Source organism: Vicia villosa, linkage group LG1 (genome assembly GCF_029867415.1).
Source record: "Vicia villosa cultivar HV-30 ecotype Madison, WI linkage group LG1, Vvil1.0, whole genome shotgun sequence".
Taxonomy (NCBI): Eukaryota; Viridiplantae; Streptophyta; class Magnoliopsida; order Fabales; family Fabaceae; genus Vicia; species Vicia villosa.
Window position 1 is genome coordinate 100,019,186 of NC_081180.1, and position 10,351 is coordinate 100,029,536.

The 10,351-nt window shown below is 37.0% G+C and overlaps 1 long non-coding RNA gene across 3 annotated transcripts; it reads right to left on the bottom strand.

The window, feature by feature from the left end:
* On the bottom strand, nucleotides 1-3,109 carry LOC131643701 (uncharacterized). 3 transcript variants are annotated; one of them, XR_009296265.1, is made up of 4 exons: nucleotides 1,724-3,109; nucleotides 1,425-1,630; nucleotides 1,007-1,178; nucleotides 1-895 (listed from the first exon to the last, which is right to left on the bottom strand). It is a non-coding gene; the product is annotated as an uncharacterized LOC131643701 (long non-coding RNA). The 3 variants fall into 3 exon arrangements; XR_009296264.1 differs by having other exon boundaries at nucleotides 12-1,178; nucleotides 1,724-2,028; nucleotides 2,939-3,109; XR_009296263.1 differs by having other exon boundaries at nucleotides 3-1,178.
* Nucleotides 3,110-10,351: the final 7,242 nt, after the last annotated feature.

Sequence of the window (10,351 nt, forward strand, 5' to 3'; positions counted from 1 at the left end):
TGTGGTGTGTAAGAAATCCATAGGGTTGATTGAGAAATTTTCTTTAAAAAAATGTCTTAAAAAGAGAATTGACACATAAGAAGAGAGAGAAAATGAAATATGTCCGCTTAAATTTGAAACCCTTTAAGTGTCCTTTCGTTATTTTAGGTTAATAGATATACTTTCAAAATCCTTGTAAATTGAAAAAGATAAAAAACCTTTTTACTCTATATCATACAAAATATAAAAAAAATCTCAATTTTATCATTTTGATCAATGTTTTAAAAATCGGACCGGTCATTAAACCGGTGAGGGTATTGGGTCACTGGTTCATCGGTCGAACCACTGGGTCACTGGTCGAACCGCATGACCAAACCAGATTAAACCGGATTAAACTTTTCATTATAATAAAACTATATAGTTATAAAATCGGTCGAACCGGATCATTCAATCTCTAAAAAAATTATAACTAGCACTTAAAAGCTGATCCATTAACAACACAATCTATAAATAAGGCTCTTAAAAATCACAAATTCACAAGTTGTGCATTAGGTGTTGAAAATACTAATAATACATATAGTTTAATGCTCTTAAAAAGCACAAATATAGTTTGCTCAGTACTTAAAATTCACAAATTTAGTTCAAATTTAAACATAAGTATTACACATAACAAAGTAGTACAAATTACAAAGTCTAATTTCAACATAAACTAATTGAGTACTTTAGAACAAAAACACTCAAATATCTATTAAATTTAGTTCCAAGGAGGTAAAATTATCTCAATGTTGGGATCTCCTTCAATATCAAAACCATCTCCGACAAAATCAATCGCATTTGCAACATCTTTCCCATCAATGATATCATTACTTTGGTTGTTTTCTCCGGAGTTAAGTGGTGCATCTCCCTCAATATCAACCTCATCCAAATTTAATTCATATATAACAACATCAATTTAAAGAGTTTAGAAATTGACATATTTTAAGAAATTAAAATAACATAATTGTAATCACAAAAATTAATACCATACCAATATCATTTGAAATAGGTTGGATTGTCATACTAGCAAGATCTTTGTGTAGTGCTTCCACCTCCTCAATGGTCAAGAATGGTGGTGAATCCTCCAACACCCAATTAGAATGATCACCAAGTGTTTCAAAATTAATAGGATCATAATTTTGTTTCTTCTTGGTTCTACAAATCTTTAACGGCAATTTCAAACATAGAACCAAATAAATTTAACAAATCTAACAATAATATACATTCTTAACAAACCAAGAGATATCACATATTCTTAAACATAGAACCACAAAATAGTCTTGTTTATAAACCAAACAATAGCATATTTCTTAACTATAAAACCGTATCATATATTCTTAACCATAGAACCAATATTCATGTCATCAAGTATCGAAACAATAGCAAATAAAGCATAATAAGTGCAATACCTATTTTGTAGCCGTAAATAGTAACGAACATAAACGAGATCGTTAAGCTTTTGATGCTCCAACCTATTTCTCTTTTTTTGAATGAATGTGTTCAAACACACTCCAATTTCGTTCACAACCAGATGCACTACAAGTTTGACTCAAAATCCGAATAGTCAGCTTTTGCAAATTCGGCGCTTCGGTTCCATAAGTGTCCCACCATTGATCTAGAATAATGCATGTGAAAAAAAATTAGAAAACATTTTAAAATACATATTGACATTGTACTAAAATGCTTAAAGTTTATCATATAATTTTACCTGGAAAAACTTCATCTCAGTTTTCTATTGTTGTTGTCCTTCAAAAACTACCTTCACAATTTTTGAATGAAGTCATCTCAGCAGTTAATTTAGATCGCAAGTCCTTACTATCATAAGCATACTTTTCAATGACATCCAAAAGGCCTTGGGTGGTGGACTTGTTTTTTTCATATTCCGGACCAAATCTACAAGATGGATTTAACCAATAACCAGCAGCATGAAGATTTTTCCGAAGTTGTACATCCCAACGAATTTCATTCTGAAGCTTTTCTTTTCTTGCTCTGCTCATTGAAATGTTGTTTCATCTGAAAACGAATTTTAGCAGACACTTTCTTACAAATTTCAACATTTCCTACTATTCCAGCCAAGTGTTGCTTTACCCTATGAATTCTACCTCCACCAAAATATTTGTGACAGTACATACAAACAAGAGATTTTCCATTAAGACTTCTAGTACAATGTGCCCAAGCTATATCAGTCTTTCCTCTAACATTATTTTGAACTAAACTTTGAGCTGAAGATGCTTCTTGTGATGGTGGTTGTGATGGTGGTGTTTTAGAAGATGCCATATTATTGTAAAACAGCTCAAAATTGCCATATAAAAATAAAGTAAAACAACTCAAAATAAAGTATATAAACCATTTTTTTAGTAGCAATTCAATTTCTAAATTGAATTAACTACATTTTTTTTCACTCCATTAAAAAGTAGTTAACACATTTCTAAATTGAATTAACTACTTGTAACTTAACTATATTTTTCTATATTTCTAAATTAAATTAACACATTTCTAAAAAGTAGTTAACACATCAGACTACAATGGGGTTTTTCTTTTAAATTATCGCTTAAGAGGCTATTAACTAATTCATAATGATTAGTAATACCTAATTCTAACAAAAACTAAATAATAGTAAGGAACAAATATATAATAGTATTAGATCTAAATTAAGCCAAAATTAAATAAATACCAAGTAAAAATGGGAAACAAAAACGTGACAATGAATGCTAGTTTTTTTCTCTCATGGTACCAACCAACAACATATAGTATCTGTTTTCTATGAACATATTAGATCTAAATTAAGCCAAAATTAAATAAATACCAAGTAAAAATGGGAAAGAAAAACGTGACAATGAATGCCAGCTTCTTTTCTTTCTCTCACGGTACTAACCAACAACATATAGTATCTATTTTCTATGAACCAAAAAGCCATGTTTACCGTGAAAGAAGCCAAGAAAGCCAGAGATAAGGGCTTTGTAGTCCGTCGATGGCGGGAAGAATTGAAGGCGCAGCGCTGCGGAGAAACGGCGAGGCGAGGAGGAAAAAGGTGAAGCTTCTATTTAGGGTTGCTCGTCCATTTGCAACAGTGTCTGGGAAAAAGGATACTGGTTTGAGTGAAGTGAGTTGAATGAATTTTGTTTTTAATTTCTAAAACTAAAACGCAAAACGACGTCGTTTTGCTTTAATTAAAAAAAAACATTTAAACCACCGGTTTACAGGAACCGCCGATTTAGCGGTCTGACCCGATTTTTAGCATTCCACACCGGTTTTGCGACGCAAGCGATCCAAGCATTGGATCAGGCCGGACATTGGCCCGGTTCCCAATTCAACCGGTCCGACCGGCCGGTCCGGTTCGGTTTTTACAACATTGATTTTAATTGTTTATCTTACTTCCACATAAAAAAATAAAAAACTTTAGAGATAAGTTTTTCGGTAATTAAAAATCAGCCGCTTAGATTTTTCAAGGCTAAAACCGAGTACAATAGAATGTTCATTAGTGAGAATATTTATTGGAGAGAACAAAAAGGCTTCGTGAGGAGGACTTCAATACAAATTTTTTCGCTATCTCAACAACAAGGCGTAAATTTCAAAAGATTGATATGCTCAAGAATGAGGCAGAATAGGATATTAGAGACCAAGAGGGCATTTAAGATTTCTAAGAGTTACTTTGTTAATATGTTTGCAGCTAGGGAGGGTTTGTACGATCCAGTCTTACGGCTCATACAACCTTCGATAACCAGGTAAGATAACGACAGGTTGTTAGCGCCACTTAAGAAGAAGCAGTTGTATGAGGCGCTAAGCAACATGCACCCAAACAAATCTCCAGACGGGCTGTTCTAACAAAAATTTTGGAATTTGTGTGGAGATAATATTTTCGAAGTTGTTAAGATATGGTTAGAGAGTGGCTCATCTCCTCCATCATTTAATGATACTAATATTTGTCTTATTGCAAAGTGCGCAAAGTCTAACAATATGAAGGATCTTCGACCAATTTCTTTGTGTAATGTGCTACACAAACTAGTTTCAAAGCTCTTTGCAAATATAATGAATAAGTGTCTGTCTAAACGTGTGGCGGAAGACCAATCGGCATTTATGGAAGGTTGCTCTATTCTTGATAATGCTATGATTGCTATCGAGGTTATTCTTGCTCTAAAAAGGAAGACTAAAGGAAATACAACTCAATTGGCTCTTAAGATTGATATAAGCAAGGCATATGATAGAGTGGATTGGGGTTTCTTGAGGTGTATGCTTATTAGAATGGGTTTTGCAAAAAGATGGATTCATTGGTTGTTGATGTGTGTTACGTCGGAATCATTTTGTCCTTGTTAATACGAATATTGTTGGACCGATTCAACCAGGAAGAGGATTAAGAAAAGGGGATCCACTGTCTCCATATCTCTTTATTCTTATCTCAGAATGTCTCTCCACCCTTATCAAGGGAACGATGACTCGTGACGATATCCATGGTATCCGAATATGCAAAGGGGCACCTAATGTGTCCCACCTGCTTTTTGCTGACGATTGGTTTATGTTTTGCATGGCTAACTTATCCGAGGTGACAAATATTATGGAGGTGCTTAAAATTTACACAGAAGCTTCAGGCCAGGAGATTAATTTGGCTAAATATGAAGTGTTCTTTAGCAGGAATTTAAGCAAACCCGCACAAGAGGACCTTGCTCGCATTATGGGAGTCTATCAGGTGTTAGGAACCGACACTTACTTGGATATACCTTCGATGATAGGGAGAAATAAAAATGCCACTTTTGCGTTTATTAAAGATAAAATTTGGAAGAGAATTAACTCTTGGAGGGGGGTCCCTATCCAAAGAAGGGAAAGAAGTCATGATAAAATTCGTCTTGCAATCTATTCCGACTTAAATTATGAGTATTTTTATTATCCCAGATGAGGTGGTAAATGATATTGAGAAGATGATGAGTGCTTTCTGGTGGGGTGGAGTGTGGACCTCCGATTTTTTTTAATACCGGGCCATACCTCTGATCTGTAGAGATACGTGAATGTTGAAAGTATTTGTGGGTAAATATTTTCTGTAATATATCGTATCCACAGGGATTGGTTAATATCACTGCCGTTCTATAGTTGTTTATTTTGAGTTAAGAAATTTGGTTTGGTTTGTTTTATACTAATAATAATATCAAAAGCAAATAATAAAATAAAAGCAAGTAAAGGACTTTGTGTTAACAATTAAAGAAAGATGTTGAGTCTTTAGGGTTCATCAACCTAATCCTATACAATTATCAATTAATTCTCAATAGAACAATCCTTTGAATCATTATCTTCACTTATCCTCAAATAAGATTCCATGTCTGCAAATCAAATTAGATAACTTTTACCGGTATGAGATTCGATCTCTCCAAATCACAATAACGATAATAGTAGTTAAGAACGATAATTATGAAAACCCAATTACAATTCCATCTCTGCAAATTGCAATTGAATCAATATAGTAACCTAGGGCAAAAGTTAAATCCTTTCTTTCGATCAAAGATTCAACAATGATGTAAATTAAAAGCAAGGTTTCTTATTGATAATAAATTCAAACAATTGTTCACAGGAATTAATCAATGGTAATGTATATTCATAGGTTAACTACTACCTTAGACTCAACAAGAGGGATTTAGCTCTCCATAGACATGAAGAACATACAAAGATTAATGGAAGAATTCATCTTCATCAAAGGAATGTCTTCGCTTGATAGAGAATTGGTCTTCAATTGATGATTGTGGCTGCACCTTCAGATTGCTCTCCTAATTTCGCTCTTCACCAAGTTCTTTTTCTCTTGGAAGCTAGGGCTTTTAAATAGAAGTTTTGGGCTTTTAACGCCGAGGCCGCGGCGCGGCAACGGGCTGGCGCGGCGCGCCCCTCAAACAGAAGTATTTTCGCGGCGCGCCTAGGAACTCTCGCGGCGCGCCCTTTGTACTTTCCATCTTTTTCTTCAGCCTTTGAGACTTCCAGCTTTCTTTCCTCCTCATGTTCTTCTTAAGTTCTTATTCAGCTCAAAACCTGCAACAATAACACCCACAAGTGATTCGATTTGCTTTACACATGAACTAAACTTATTCAGTTCAATTCTTAATAAAAACCTATGGATTCATCACATTTTTGCATTGGTTTAGAGAAGAAATCACTTATATTAACACATGAATTTACCATTAATTTACTCCTAACAAACTCTCCCCAACTTAGAGTTTTGTTTGTCCCTAAACAAAATTACTCACCTCCAGCAAAGTTTACTGACAATCAAGCAACAAGTTTTTCAAAAAGGGTTTTCTCAAGTGGTTCAATCCAGTAACTAAGTCAAATACTCCTCTTCTACCTGCAAACTCAGAATATACACATGAAACAAACGTTGAAAGCAAATTACCTCCAGAAGTTCAAAACACTACACAATTGTAATTGAATCAGCACTAATCACTCTCATCAAAAAGTATGATGAATAAAAGAGGGGTTAAACACTCATCCAAACAATTAAATCAACAAAGATCCATATCATACGTTCACCAAATTGCTCGCATCAAGTCTTGTGGAATCTGAGAATCAGAAGGTCTTTCTATGGTTGTAATGTGGTTTAGATTCAAAGAAAAGAAGATAATCAAGGGTTGTTCCTAATATAGGGAAGCATCCAATTCATAACTTATTTCTTTTTCTCTAAAACTCTACTTCCTTTACCTGTCCATCTTTTTTCATTCGTAGCTTGTTTTTTCTTTTTCACTTTGTTTTTTTTTCAGCAACCGTTATATTCTAACGTTGTTACTTCTCTTTTTTTTTTTTTCAAGCTACGACTTCTTTTATCTTTCACCGATTACCATAAGTACTTACTCTTCTTTTGAATGTGACTCTCCCCAACTTGGAGATCAACCTGTATTCAGATTATATGAATGCTCCCCTACTTTCTAAAAAGGTCAAAGAGAAAACACATCACCAAATTTTATGGTTGATGGTCCAAAACAAAACTTTTTATTGAGATCAAACTCACCAGCTATTTCCTTGGTGCATATTATGATACTTACCTTGACCTCAGGCCCAAAGAATGGTTAGCAAAGGATCACACTCTCACAGAAGCAAATAATTTTTACGGTGGAGTCGGCTCAAAGAACTCTCAAATTCAAACAATTGCCTAAATCACTTCCACAGATTTCCACAGACGATGCAACAACCGGTTTAGCATGATACGGACAAGTCAAAATAATTGATGGTCTCCTGCATATAGTAAACAATGGAAAGCTTTCCTCACAATGGTTAAGGCTAAGCCGATCCAACAAACAATGTACCATAAAGAACTTCTGACAGTATTTACTAACACCTTAAGTTTCATTGCACACATTAAGAGTTTGAGTTCAAAAATTCATACCTGCTTTGTTACTTATTGAAAAAGAAAGTGAAAGTGAAAATTTTTTTGAACATTCACTTCCTACCACTTTTCATACATGTTGCTTCCTTGTTGATACTTCGCTTGAGATTCTCGCTTTGTTATGGGACTACTTACTCTAACTGGGAGTACAAAAACTAGAATTGAAAGAAACAACGAATTGCAATACTTAACATAACTTAATTTAATAAAAAAAAACAAGTCATAGTGACCACTGAGGTTCACTAGAGTCTAGATCAGATAACCACAAAAATAAACAGCAGTCTTATCATCAATTCAGTTACCAACACAAAACAAGTTTTTCACTCATTCGCACATCACCTCTAATCATCTCATACAAACATGGCGTCAATATCATCATCAATATTCGCCTCATTATCCTGGCCTTGGTTATCAGCCCCAGCTGTACCACCTGCATCTGCACCTGTACTACCACCTGCATCCCCCCCAACAGGAAAAGGGTTGGTCTCCGGCCAACCACAGTAAGTGAAATAGCTTTCCCTGGTGGGGAAAGTTCTCTCTTCAGGGGCTATAGACATGTTCCTGAATTGCTGCTGCAAAGCATCGTGCAGAAAAATCTGGGACCTCTGATTTGCTTCAAACATAGCAGAATAATAATGATGGGCTACCAGAGGGTCAAAAGGGGCTGCACTACCCTGAGGGGGTGCTGCAGAAACGGAAGGTCCAGCTGGAGGAGGATCGGTTGCTTGATCCCTGTAATATGGCTTCGCACAAAACCTGTCAATAAAAACATCATCAATAAAAGTGTTAATAACGTGATGTCCCTGTGCAGGAATTTCCACTCCGGCGTCTTTACAAAGACCCATAATCAATCCAGGTAATGGCAACACACATTTGGCATTAATGCCATGTTGTGTGTCACTCAAAGCAGCTCGTCGCAATTCCTGGGAGAGGATGAATGCGACATCAACAGAGTTTTCCGTCATGATTGTGGTTATTAAGAAAGCCACATCAAGAGGAATGGTGGTGACATGAGTCCTTGGTCGGATGTTGTAGAGGATTACCGACAGAATTCCCCTTGCGGAAACCTTTAGATCCTTTCTGTTGTAGTGAGTTGGATTCCCTTGCCGACTAAGCTCTGGTCCTCGCCCCCTAGTACAAATGTTCTCCGTCATCAGTTCCACAAAGTCGACACAATTGTTGACATTCTGCCGGTAGAAGCATTTTTCATTCTCACCCAATTGGAGTGGTTCCCCTAAGAATTCACTGATTGACTCTCTGTCAAACGCCACAGTTTTGCCTCTTACATAGGACTGATAAGAGTAAGCGACAGATTCATCAGTAGTCTTGATTGCATTGGCATAAAATTCCTTGACTATGTCATAGTCAATCACTGTGTGTGGTTCAAACACTTTTTCCCAATTCCTGTTTTCCAGAAAACCCCACATGTTAGCATAAGGAGCATCTTCATCTCCCCGAGGTACAACGACTTTTTCAGCCAGGATGGTTCTAGAGCCCAGAACCTTGAACCTGTCGGCCTGTGCCCGACCTAAAAACTTGTCAGATTGGTTGCCCGCAGCACGCGATCCGCGAGGACCTGAACTTGTGGACTTTGTGCGCACTCTCTTGGCTGGGTTCATCTGCAATTAACACCACACATAACAGACCATAGATAGGGTTAACACACAGTAGTACAATTCTTAAAAAAAATTCTCCAGCCGCGACGCGACTGCGAGTTACCGCGGCGCGGCTGCGGCGCAACTGAAAGGGTTTGCCTTGGTATGGGTCCTTCTTTCAGCCCCACACCTTTATTCAAAGAATCAGAAACTTCAGAACCATAAATAGAAGTTGTCTACCCTAGGGTTTGCAAAGGAAACAACATTTGGCTCCTAATCTTGAAGATTTGCGAGAACCTATTGAGAGGTTCCATTACCAGAACAAAATACTGAGGGGAGAGATACATACCTTGCCGCCGAATGAGTAACGAAGAAAAATAGCGAACTGGGTGTTGATTGGAGCTCTGAACCGGAGGTTGCGCTTTTGGACTTGGAAGTTGTAAAAGATAGAATGAGGGGGAAGTGAGGGTTTTCAAAATAAAACCTATTTTTAGCCTTGTACCGCGGCGCGCAAGCGTACCTCCGCGGCGCGCAAATACTTCTGTTTTGCGTCGCGGCGCGCGCTTAACGCCCGCGGCGCGATCCTTTTAAAAAAAAATCTTTTGTTCCTTGTTCCCCCACTTCGCTCTTTTGCAACTTCCCTTGTGCTGATGGCACTGATTGATGATAACTGAATAAACTAAAAAGATAAAGGAAAATTACTTAAATTGAAAGATGCTTACTCTGTTGGGTTGCCTCCCAACAAGCGCTTCGTTTAACGTCGCATGGCTCGACGGTTAAACCCCTTTGACTAGGAGTTCAACAGGGAGATTGTGCATACTTCTCTATCAAACTCTCCCCCAAGGTAGCTTTTTAACCGTTCTCCATTAACGGTCCAACTGTCTTTGGTCTTACCATCTTCAATAGTAATGGCCCCGTAGGGTTTAATTTCCTTGATTATAAACGGTCCTGACCACTTAGACTTCAATTTGCCTGGGAAGAGCTTGAGTCTGGAGTTGAATAGTAATACAAGGTCGCCTACCTTGAACTCTTTCTTCTTGATTCTCTTATCATGGTACCTTTTCATGTTTTCCTTATACATTTTATTAGACTCATATGCTAGGTACCTGAATTCCTCAAGTTCATGGAGTTGATTCTTCCTCTTCTTATACGCCAAACTATCATCTCTATTGAAGAAACGAAGGGCCCATAGTGCTTTGTGCTCTACCTCCACCGGTAGATGACATGCCTTACCGTAAACCATTTGAAAAGGCGATGCACCCGTCGGTGCTTTGTATGCTGTCCTATATGCCCACAAGGCATCATCTATCCTTACCGACCAGTCTTTACGGGATTCTGACACTGTCTTCTCGAGAATGTTCTTGATTGCTCGATTGGAAATCTCTGC